Raw genomic sequence first — 10539 nt, 5'->3', positions numbered from 1 at the left:
CACCCATATACATACATACATACATACATATATATATATATATATATATACACACACACACAATAATAATAAGATTGCTTTAAAATGTGCAAGCATGGTGTGCAAAAAAAAATAGAATAAAGGACATTAGGATTTGTTTTTATTTTAGTTGGGGTGGGGCCCGTGCGTGTGAGGGCAAGTACCCACGGAGATTAAGAGGTGTCAGAATCCCCAGGAGCTGGAGTTACAGGCCATTGTGAGTTGTGAGCTGCCTGGCGTGCATACAGGGAACTGAACTCGGGTTCTCTGCAAGAGCAGAGTACACACCTTAACCACCGAACCATCTCTGCAGCCCCAAGAAAGGGCTTCGATGTGTGCAAAGAGAAGACACTGGCCAAAGAAACCCCTAAGAGATAGGCTAAAATGCTGTCACCTGGTAGGAGAGCTGGGTCATGGGAGTCAAAGGATGAAAGAGCCATTTTGAAAACAGAATGGTTAATCTTGAAAATGACCGTATATTGTCTTGAAATACTTTTACATTAAAAAGTAACACTTTAAGGCATTTGCCAAATGTTCTTAGTATTTGTCCTGTTTATTACATTCACTCTGTCCTTGCCTCCATCTAGCTTTCGGAAGTTGTTGGGTGACAAATAAATGGATAAATGAATAAATTCATCAGTCTGTGAGAAAGCAGCTGGGAGGTGGGCTGCGGAGATCTTTAAAATGTATTTCTTTGCTCTGACTTTTTTCCCCCTCTTGTCTCTTTTTTGTATTCCACATTCTAAACCTCATGGAATCTCTCTGCAGATTTCATAATTTCAGTTTTACCCAACTCATCCACCTTATAATTATGAATATATGGACATAATTAACTGAATCACTTTGAGAGAGAGGAAAAAATGCCCTACTTAAGGCTAATTAGATGAATCATGAATGCCTGGAAGGATGCATTTCAATAAGGTGAAAAACTTCAGATAAAAATTTAATGAAGTTTTCAGTGCATTTGGCCACGGAGAACATTGATAAGCATTCATTGCACATAGATTATTACATTGTATTGATTTAGGATACCAAATGCTAAATACTGCCACTGTTTCCACAGCAGACCTGATTGCACTTACATGTCACATTCATAAAAAACACGGTGCACTAATTGGGAGTCTCCCACCATCTGCACACTTGCTTCTAGGAGCACATGAAATGATCAATGGGGAAGCAGGGTCAATCCAGGCAGACTGTGAGTGAAATTAAAATAATAAAATGTCTAAACATTTAACTGCAAATAGGAAATCTTTATCCCCCACCCACACCCTATTCTGTAGCATAAAGATAAGGCACAATTATTCATATACCTCAAGTAATTTGCAGGCTCCATACAAAATCTCATTTAAAATAAGAAATTGCTATTTCTGCACATTTATTCTACCAAATGCCAGCTAATTGCTGCAATGGCCATTATAAAGAATAATTTTCGCTTAGTGGAAAAAAAAAAGGAATGAAGAGAACATTTTCTGGTTTTGTTCCACCGCGAAGGCTCTATTCAGCGCATAGTGAATGCACAGCGTTTCGCTGCTGCGTTTACTATGCCGAGGTCAAGTATTACACAGCATCTTGTATTACGCTTTGCATGCTAAGTATTTCACTTCACAAATTGACCCTCCGGTGTACTTACTGCATAATGCTTTAAAAACCCAGCTAAAACGCAGGACAATTAGCAATACTTTCACTCCCAGTTAACAATGGGAGCACCAATGTAGGTGATTGCATTTACCGCGCAGCTTTCTTCACAAAACATTTTTGACACATTAAGGTACTTCGGAATTGTGCAGTACCAGCCTCTCTTGTGAATGGCTTTCCAGCATTTGCAGAGGGAAACAGTTACTGTATGTTAGAGCTTAATTGAAAAGAATTCAGCCACGGCCTATGAAGCACCAATTAGGGTGATATTATATCATAAAAAGCTGTAATATCCATTTTCAGACTTGTGCATTAGCCAATACAAAGTAGGACACAATTAAAAAGGTATACAGTTTAAACTCTTGAAACTGTTAAATTTAATTAGGAGTTCAGTATGAGGGCGAAAAGTGGGTGGGTGGGTGGCTGTGGCAGAGAAAAGGAAGTTCCCTTTAGGGCTGGCAGACCAGTGGGCACTAGCAGCCTATGAGGACCACATAAGTTGTTCATTCCTTAAACTACCTGTAGGTAGTGTAGGTGTAAGATGTTCAGTTTGCCTGGTGACTGGCCTCTGAGGTTATATGAGTATTCATGCTAGTCATGAATTGCTGCTTTCCAGTAATTCTGGAGTCTCCTGACAGAGGGGACTTGTGGACCAGGGAGGATGGAGCATAATATCGATGTTCCCTAGCCCACACAGTTCAAACACAATTAGCAGGGAGTTAACTGCGTCGCTTCTCATGAAGAAGACAGACACAGATAATTTTGAAATAAAATGGACAGGGCCAGATTGGTATGAGTGTCTTTGCAGGCTTGGCTCTGAACGTAATATTTAAATACTGGAACCTGCATGAAATCCCACTTTGAGGTGACAGCCGGCAGGTAATTATCAGTAAAACAACATTATCAAAGTTCTCCTGCATAGCGTGTTTGACTGACTGGAGAGCTTCTCCTTCTAAATCCCGCTAATATCCATCTCAATCTGCTTTAATATGTTCACAAGTTGGGGCTTATTTTGAATCCCACTGGGTGAATGAGGACAGCACACTTTGAATTTGCATACTATACACATTTCTTTCATTTGTAAAGGTTCCAGTGTATTTTTTTTAAAGAAAGCTAGCCCAGAATAACAGAAAAAGCTTTCTCTACAACTAGAATCAAAATAGAAAAGCAAATAGTTTCTAGTTATAGATCTATGACAATGATCTTTACAATATTTGAAGAAAAGTTATCTCTAATTTATCACTGATAGTGCAATTTTCTAAAAGCATAAAACAGTCTGGAAAATGCAGGTAGAAAGTTCTTATTTCTGAGCTGAGAAGCTTTCTTTTCAATGGTCCTTCTTTTCAACCCAACTTTCTTGACCTCTAAAACATCAGCAAACAGACAGAGATAGCTCAGAGGAGACTGAGCATGCCCCATTCTCAAGCTTACCATCAACGGCAGGTCATTCAGATGATACTGCTGTCACTCCGAAGCTATATCTCACTCACCCTTGCTTTCCAGGCCTTGGGTTAAATCAGAACTTTAATAAAATAGAAAAAAGGGTCAAACATGGCTGCCTTCCTGTAATCCCAGCACTTGAGAGGCTAAGGCAGCTGGATCATAAGTTCCAGGCCAGCCTGGGATGTCCAGAGAGAGCCTGCCTCAAAAAATAGACAAAATATCAACAACCTAAAACAGTAGTAAGGTATCATACATTCTGAGGTAAAGTTAGAATACATCACAAATGCTGTTTTGTTTCATTGGTTGAACATGTAATAAGAAGCACATCTGTATTGGAAAATTCTGCCTTTGAAAACTGGGTCAGTTAGACCCCATTCTACTAGAACCTAAGGTGCTAGGAGAATGAAGGTGTTTTAACTTTTCATGAAATTGAAGTCAAAACGATGAATGAAATTAGATAAGAGGAATTTCCAGGGATGTAAAGGTAAATAGTTTTAGGCGAGGCTCCAGCAATTGCATAGATATTATGCATGTGCGATCTAGATTCTAGACATGTCTATCCAACTCCTTTTCTGTTATGATCTCCAGCCTGAATGAGCAGGATGGAGGAGGTTCTGTTTGCGGGTTTTAATGAGAAGTGGGAGCTTGTTGTATTAAGACTCTTTTTAGGAGAAAAGAGATTTTGCAAATGTTTTCTTGAATTCTTTTTTCTGACTAAAGATATTTCTGGAATCCTTACCTTATGAGGGGACTGGGAGAATTAATTAGTCTGTGTGGTCTGAAACTGATTTGATGATGAAAATTGCTGCTGAGGTATCAAAGACCTATTTTTGTTGCTTTCTGCAGAAGGAGAATTGTCTTTTTCTCCACAAGCTGGTTCTATCACAAAGATACTACACGGCCTAGCCTCAGTATTCCTCCACCATAGTGCTTTATCATTTTTGCATTTAGAGTTCATGATACCCTACTGTTAAAGGGGTAATCAAGTTTTCACGCACTATGAATACCTATGTATTCTCATGCACCCTTAGACTGATGAGAAATGCATTGAGGCTGGTAAACCAGGGGAAATAAGGATGGATGGTGAAGGGCTGGCAGTTCTTTAGTGATCCACCCTACAGTTCCAGAAATTAAGCTCTTGGGGAAATGGGAGTTTAGACTCGTAGAATTTTAATTTTTTCAAGAGAAGCCAGAAACAAGTGTGTGCATGAAAGACAGTATTTTCAAATGCTGTGATCAAAGTGAGATACTCCCATGGCCCAGGTTTGGCCATAAATCATCATCCTGGGTAAAGACACCTGCCACCAAGTTTCACTATCCAAGTTTGAGTCTTAGGACCGAATGGGCAGAAGGAGAGAACCAGTTGCCAAAGCACATTACTCTTTGACCTCCAAACATATATTACTGTGTTGTGTGCGCGCGTGCGCGTGCGCGCGCGTGCACACACACACACACACACACACACACACACACAAATAGAATTTTCAAAAATGTTTATGTCCAGCATGGTGATGCACACCACTAATCCCAGCCTTCAGGAAGCAGAGACTGAAGAATCATGAGTTTGAAGCCAGCCTTGGCTACACAACAGCCCCCCTAAAGTCTCTCTTCTTGTTTTAACGGGCTCTCCTCAGTGTGAAGTGATTGCATTTTTTACAGGCATTGGTACTTTCAAATATAGTGCGGTGCCATGATGAGCAAGCAGGGAAGATATATCTTCTACAAGTCCTATTTCCACAGCCATCTGAAATTAAACTATGTAATGGGAAGTATTCTCTATCTCAAGACATGTCACTTCACTGCTGTGACTTACCAATGTTTTAGTGACCTTGGCTAACAGAGTCCTGACTCTGGTACATGTTTATACTTGGATTATCCAACTTACACCTCCCAACAATCAATGAGCTAGATGATACTGATATTGCAAATCACCCCACAGCTTCTGACTTAAGACAGGCAGACCTCATTGCTGCCAATAACACAGACATGGGTTACTGGGGTAGGTCTGCCGAGCTTCTGCACGAACCTAAGCCCACAGAAGTCGCTTCCTACCGGGTGCTTCTGTCATTCCCAAGACAGAAAGAATGAGGCTGGTCACACACCGGCTCCTCGCGCTCCATCCCCACACTTCTGTTTACACTGGAGCAACTTGTTCTAAAGAAAGGCTTAGCAAAATCATTTTTAAAAAGAAAAGCTAGGAGGGATATACTTTTGTCAAACCTCAGAAGATATCATAAAGATTCTAATATCCAATCAGGCATCTGCAGAAGAGTGGACATCAGGTCAATGGAGCAGGATGTAGAACTCAGAAATAAACACCAGTATCTATGAGAACTCAGTATGTGATAAGGGTGACAATTCAACTCAGTGGGTGAAAATAAGGAGCTCGGTTTGTTTGTGGTACCTCTTTTCCAGTGCTGGGGACAGAACACAGGGCCTGTGCATTTTATTTATTTATTTATTTATTTATTTATTTATTTATTTATTTATTTATTTATCTATCTATTTATTTATTTATTTTGGTTTTTCAAGACAGGGTTTCTCTTTATAGCTTTGCGCCTTTCCTGGAACTCACTCTGTAGCTCAGGCTGGCCTCGAACTCACAGAGATCCTCTTGCCTCTGCCTCCCGAGTGCTGGGATTAAAGGTGTGTGACACCACTGCCCGGCTTGGGCCTGTGCATTCTAAACAAGTTCTCTACCACTAAGCTACGTTGGCAGTCTTGTGGATATAAGAGTATAGAAAATCAAGTTGAATTTGTATGCCAAAATAACTTCAGGGGCTTAAAAATGTATAGACACAAAATAATTGAGATGGAGATGTAGCTCAGTGGTAGAGGATACACTCAGCAAGTGCCAGGCTCTGAATTCAAACCTCCCCACCCAAATGGGAAAACAGAAAAGACATACACATATATCTATACTAGTTTGGACATATGTCTATGCTATTTTCTAGTAGATGCACAGACATCCTTCAAAAAAAACAACACGCATACACATCAGAGACAGAATCAGGAGACTTGAAAATTTGTGAGAAGATGCTTAAACTCACTAATCAGTCACTCAGAAAACAGAAAATATGGTGCCAATGAGGCTTAAGTTCCTCAGCCAAACAATCATAAAAGAGTAATAATTACCCATTTTGGTGTAGGAGCAAAAGATGCCCTCATTTTTTATTGATGGAAACAACAATTTTATAGTCCCTTAAAAAAATCTGAGAACGTTTATTAAAATTAAATATTCACATGCTTTTGACCTAGAACACACACTTTTGAAATCTACTTATTAAAAATAAAAGCCCTGGTACACAAGGACACTTACCCAAGGTCAACCATGGCATTGTTTAATATGTCAGAAACCTGAAAACTAAGTCATGATACACACAGCAGGGAAGAAATAGAAAACAAAGTAGCATTATAAGAGTTACCTTGAGGAGGTGCTCATTCTTCTGAAGCATTTGGTAGCAAAAACAAAAAAATGGGAAGAGAGTATATTTGTATAATCATGTTTTTTTTTTCAAAAAACAATTCTCTCCAAAACCTTCTGCATAGGAGTGTGTGTATCCAGAACGATGTATAGATGGATTGAATATTCTCACAGACACAAGTGCTAATGGGAATAGAAGAAGCAAGGAGGGAGATGAGGAGGCATAAAGAGGAAGAAGAAAAATTGGCTATACAAAGAAATACAACATCAATGAAAATATTTATATATTGTGCATGTGTACAAATAATTCCTAGATATATTGAAAATGCATACCTGTGTGTAAAAAAAGAAAAGAAATCACTCCAAACTGATGTTGACTGTGACTTAGGTTTGGTCTCAGTGATTTTTTTCAACCTGTGGGTTGCAACCCCCTTGCCAAGCCTCTATCTCCAGAAATATTCACGATACAGTTTATAACAGTAGAAAAATGACAGTTATGAAGTAGCAACGAAAGTAATTTTATGGTGGGGGTCGGAACAACACGAGGAGCTGTGTTAAAGGGTCTCGCCGTCGGGAAGGTTGAGAACCGCTGCTCTAGATTAACAGGACACTGTGACTCATCCATCCCATCAGGGGTCGGAACAACACGAGGAGCTGTGTTAAAGGGTCTCGCCGTCGGGAAGGTTGAGAACCGCTGCTCTAGATTAACAGGACACTGTGACTCATCCCATCAGATGCTGCAGAGGACTTCACCTTCCATAATGGCAGCTGCTTCCCAGAGGCTGACATCAATGTAGGCAAAGCTTCTCAGTGCTGGTGAGAGATGCTAACTTGGGTGTGTGTGTGCTGGATGTCCAAAGTAGGATATACGAATCTCTAATTAACCAGACCCACTCCACCCTACCCTTCAGGGTCTTGTTAGAGACAGTAACCTCAACACCCCTGTTATTCTCCTGTGCTGAAAGGTACGCCCTTTTGGTTGAGGATGGCTTTATTAGAGCTGTGTTAGCAAATAATTTTAATAGTGATAGTTCAATTTGGGGTTTCTTCTATAGTAAGAAGTAAGTCTGGTAGAAGATTGTAATGGAAATTAATAGACACTTGGAACTGGGTCTTCTATAGGAAGAAAAACGGCCATTTAACAACCAAACAGATGTGAAGTTGAACTCGGATGCAGCCTGGTCAGTTCTGCAAGTCGTCCTCCTGAAGCTACTCAAGGAATGCTTTTCTTTCCTCATGATCTTCACTATCCCTGCAAACCTCTTTCAGCCGTTGGTCAACCACACTGCAGGCAAGGATAGGAACTCATGGGTTTCAGAGGCATTGCAATTAGTCCCTCAGCTTTCTCACTGTAGCTGTTGCCACTGAGAGAACACGTGACTGAGTCCAGTATCTGCCCTGCAGAGTACAACCAACGACGTGAGCAAAGTCATTTCTACTCTAAGCAGCCCAGAGTTCTCATATAGTCCCCAACACTGGGTTGCAGAGAGCCTTCTTATTTTGCCTGATATCACTTACAGTTACGAATTCTTATTTGCAAATCTGTGATTATTTGACTAGTTTCTGTGTCTCCTACTAAAGCATAATCTGTAAATGGCTAGAAATAATATACTGCAAACCCAGCACATAGTGTCTGGCACATACTCAAATCCAATAAAAAAAGGTGTGGTTTTAATGAATGAATATATAAGTGAATAAATATATAATGAATGAATATAATGAATGAGGAAAATGAGCTCAAATATCCCATATGCTCCACAGTATTCAAGACCCTAGATGCAAGAGGCTTTGATTTTTAAAATTTGGAGTCAATTCTGTCCCTCTTCTCAAATATCATGCAGTCAATTCAGTGCCTAAGTGAAAAGGGTGTGAGTGTGAGCTGCAGAAGCAGCTCAGTGGTTAAGGGCACTGGCTGCTCTTCCAGAGGACTAGGGTTCAATTCCCAGCACCTACATGATGGCTCACAACCATCTGTAACTCCAGTTCCAGGGGATCCAACACCTTCTTCTCGTTTCCAAGGACACTGCACACCAGAGGTACACAGACATACATGCAAGAGAAACACACATATGCATAAAAGAAAAATAAGTAAATCTTTTTTAAAAAAATAAAGAAAAAATGAACTTCTTAGTCATAGCACTGCATATGTGAAGGGCTGCAGGAAGCCCTTTCATTCACAGCTCTGCTCTCAGGGGAACTGCAGCTCATCCACGCTAGATATCTGTGGTATGGTTTTTTTATTTTTTATTTAAAAAAAAAAAAGGTTTTCAGTGTCCCTTTCTGTGTTTTCCTGGATCTTGAAATCCTAACAACATCAAAGCATGAAAGGACTTGCAATTGCAATTGTTTGGTCCAGTGCAATTGTGGACTTCAGTGATTTCCAAACTCTATTTCAATAGCAGAAACTGCCTTTCAAAAAAAAATCTTATGTAGAAGCTCAGTATTTCTGTTTCTAAGTTTATATCTCTATAAACAAAAACAGACAACAGAAAGGAGTTGGGGGAAGAAGAGAAAGCGGTGAACAATGGAACGAGAGAGAGAGAGAGAGAGAGAGAGAGAGAGAGAGAGAGAGAGAGAGAGAGAGAGAGAGAGAGAGAGAGGGGAGGGAAGAGGGAGGCTGCAGGAGGCTGCAACTGAGATGGGCGGAGGGCACTATGGAAGGTGCCTTCTTGAGCATTAACTCATCAGGTTCTTCTCTGCCGCGGTCTTTGCCCCCTCCACCTGTCTAGCCTCCCCGGAGTGTTCCCTACTGCGCCACTGAAATCAGTAGTCCTTAAATAAGCTGGCTGACTACTTCCTTCTTAAAAAAAAAAAAAATTAAAACTTGACAATTTCATCGTCTTATCCTTCAGTATTACAACTTCATCCTGCCGGAACAAAACCGTCTTCTCTTTGCTTCCTGTTAATAGGTTATTCTATACATTCTTCCCCCACCATAATCTTACAGAAGTCAGATGATCATCATTCACTCGTCTCTTCTTAGAGTGAAATTAACTTGATGTTATGTTGTTTGTGTGGCTTTATTTCGACAAAATAACTTTTGAAAATACAACATGTCATAAGCACTGATTTCCAGTACCAGGAAATAATTTTAGTTAAAAGAAAATGTATTGACCTTTATGATTACAGTCTAAATTTTATTCGTGGGTATTATAATGAAACGGGTGAATTAGAAGGGGGCATGATCACATACTCTCAACTGAACAAAGATCTCATCTCAATGGAGAGGATGTAGACACAGTTAATGGCGTAAGGAAAGGCTATGTGTACCAAAGAGCAGGGCACCGCTATTGATCTGAAATTGGCATGGTGACAAACTGCTGTGCAGTTCTTCCTCTTCCCAATTAAGGTGTCTCTCTTGAACTGATTGAAAGCTGTTTGATAAGTATACTTTCTTCAAGATGGTTGTGCTCAGTTGGGGGTCTTTTTATTAAACTGAAATTTCATCATTAGCTGTGACTGGCACCAGCTGCTGTATAAATTCCATGTTGATATGGATCTCCACTGGTATTCCAAATATTGCAGGTGAATCTCCGACTCCAAATCCTCAATCACGTTGGATGAATAATTAGCATCTGATAAACGCAAAATTGAAAGGCCTCTCATTAGAAGACACAGTACTGGAGACACAATTCCACAGCAGCACCTCAAACACTGAACCAAGTAGGACTCAAAATAATTTTTTTTCTAAATCTCTCCAATTCCCCCCTCCTCCCCATACACTTGATTATAATGGGAAAATTAGGTCATGGATCAAATACTTTGCCTTCCAGAAAAAACAAATGCTGAATCTAAACTCCTGAACATCCTAAATCTTACCTGGAGGCTCTGGTTCCAGCTAAGACACCAGGCTTGGACCTGCATGAGTGTTCTCCCTTTTAAGAGTTTATTGTTACTGCTTTGAGCACAAGTGAGAAAATTTCCTGTCGTGTATCCAATATTTCTGTGAGATAGAAAAGATATATAAATATACATATATACGTATATAATAAAATAATAATAAAAAGCAGAGAAGG

General features: G+C 40.0%; 1 long non-coding RNA gene across 7 annotated transcripts in view; it reads right to left on the bottom strand.

The window, feature by feature from the left end:
• Positions 1 to 9423: 9423 nt before the first annotated feature.
• Positions 9424 to 10539, bottom strand: part of LOC121822325 (uncharacterized) — a 41015-nt gene continuing 39899 nt past the window's right edge. For 3 of the 7 annotated variants that reach the window (XR_013044273.1, XR_013044275.1, XR_013044274.1), the window contains 2 exons: positions 10343 to 10466; positions 9426 to 10098 (listed from right to left, as the gene is read on the bottom strand). This is a non-coding gene — a long non-coding RNA (uncharacterized LOC121822325). Of the gene's footprint in view, positions 10099 to 10342; positions 10467 to 10539 lie in introns of all 7 variants that reach the window. The other 4 variants (XR_013044276.1, XR_013044277.1, XR_006063336.2 and 1 more) reach the window with 3 other exon arrangements.

Source organism: Peromyscus maniculatus, chromosome 14, assembly GCF_049852395.1.
Source record: "Peromyscus maniculatus bairdii isolate BWxNUB_F1_BW_parent chromosome 14, HU_Pman_BW_mat_3.1, whole genome shotgun sequence".
Lineage (NCBI taxonomy): Eukaryota > Metazoa > Chordata > Mammalia > Rodentia > Cricetidae > Peromyscus > Peromyscus maniculatus.
Note: the sequence above shows the minus strand (reverse complement) of the source record. Positions and strands in the feature narration are given on the sequence as shown.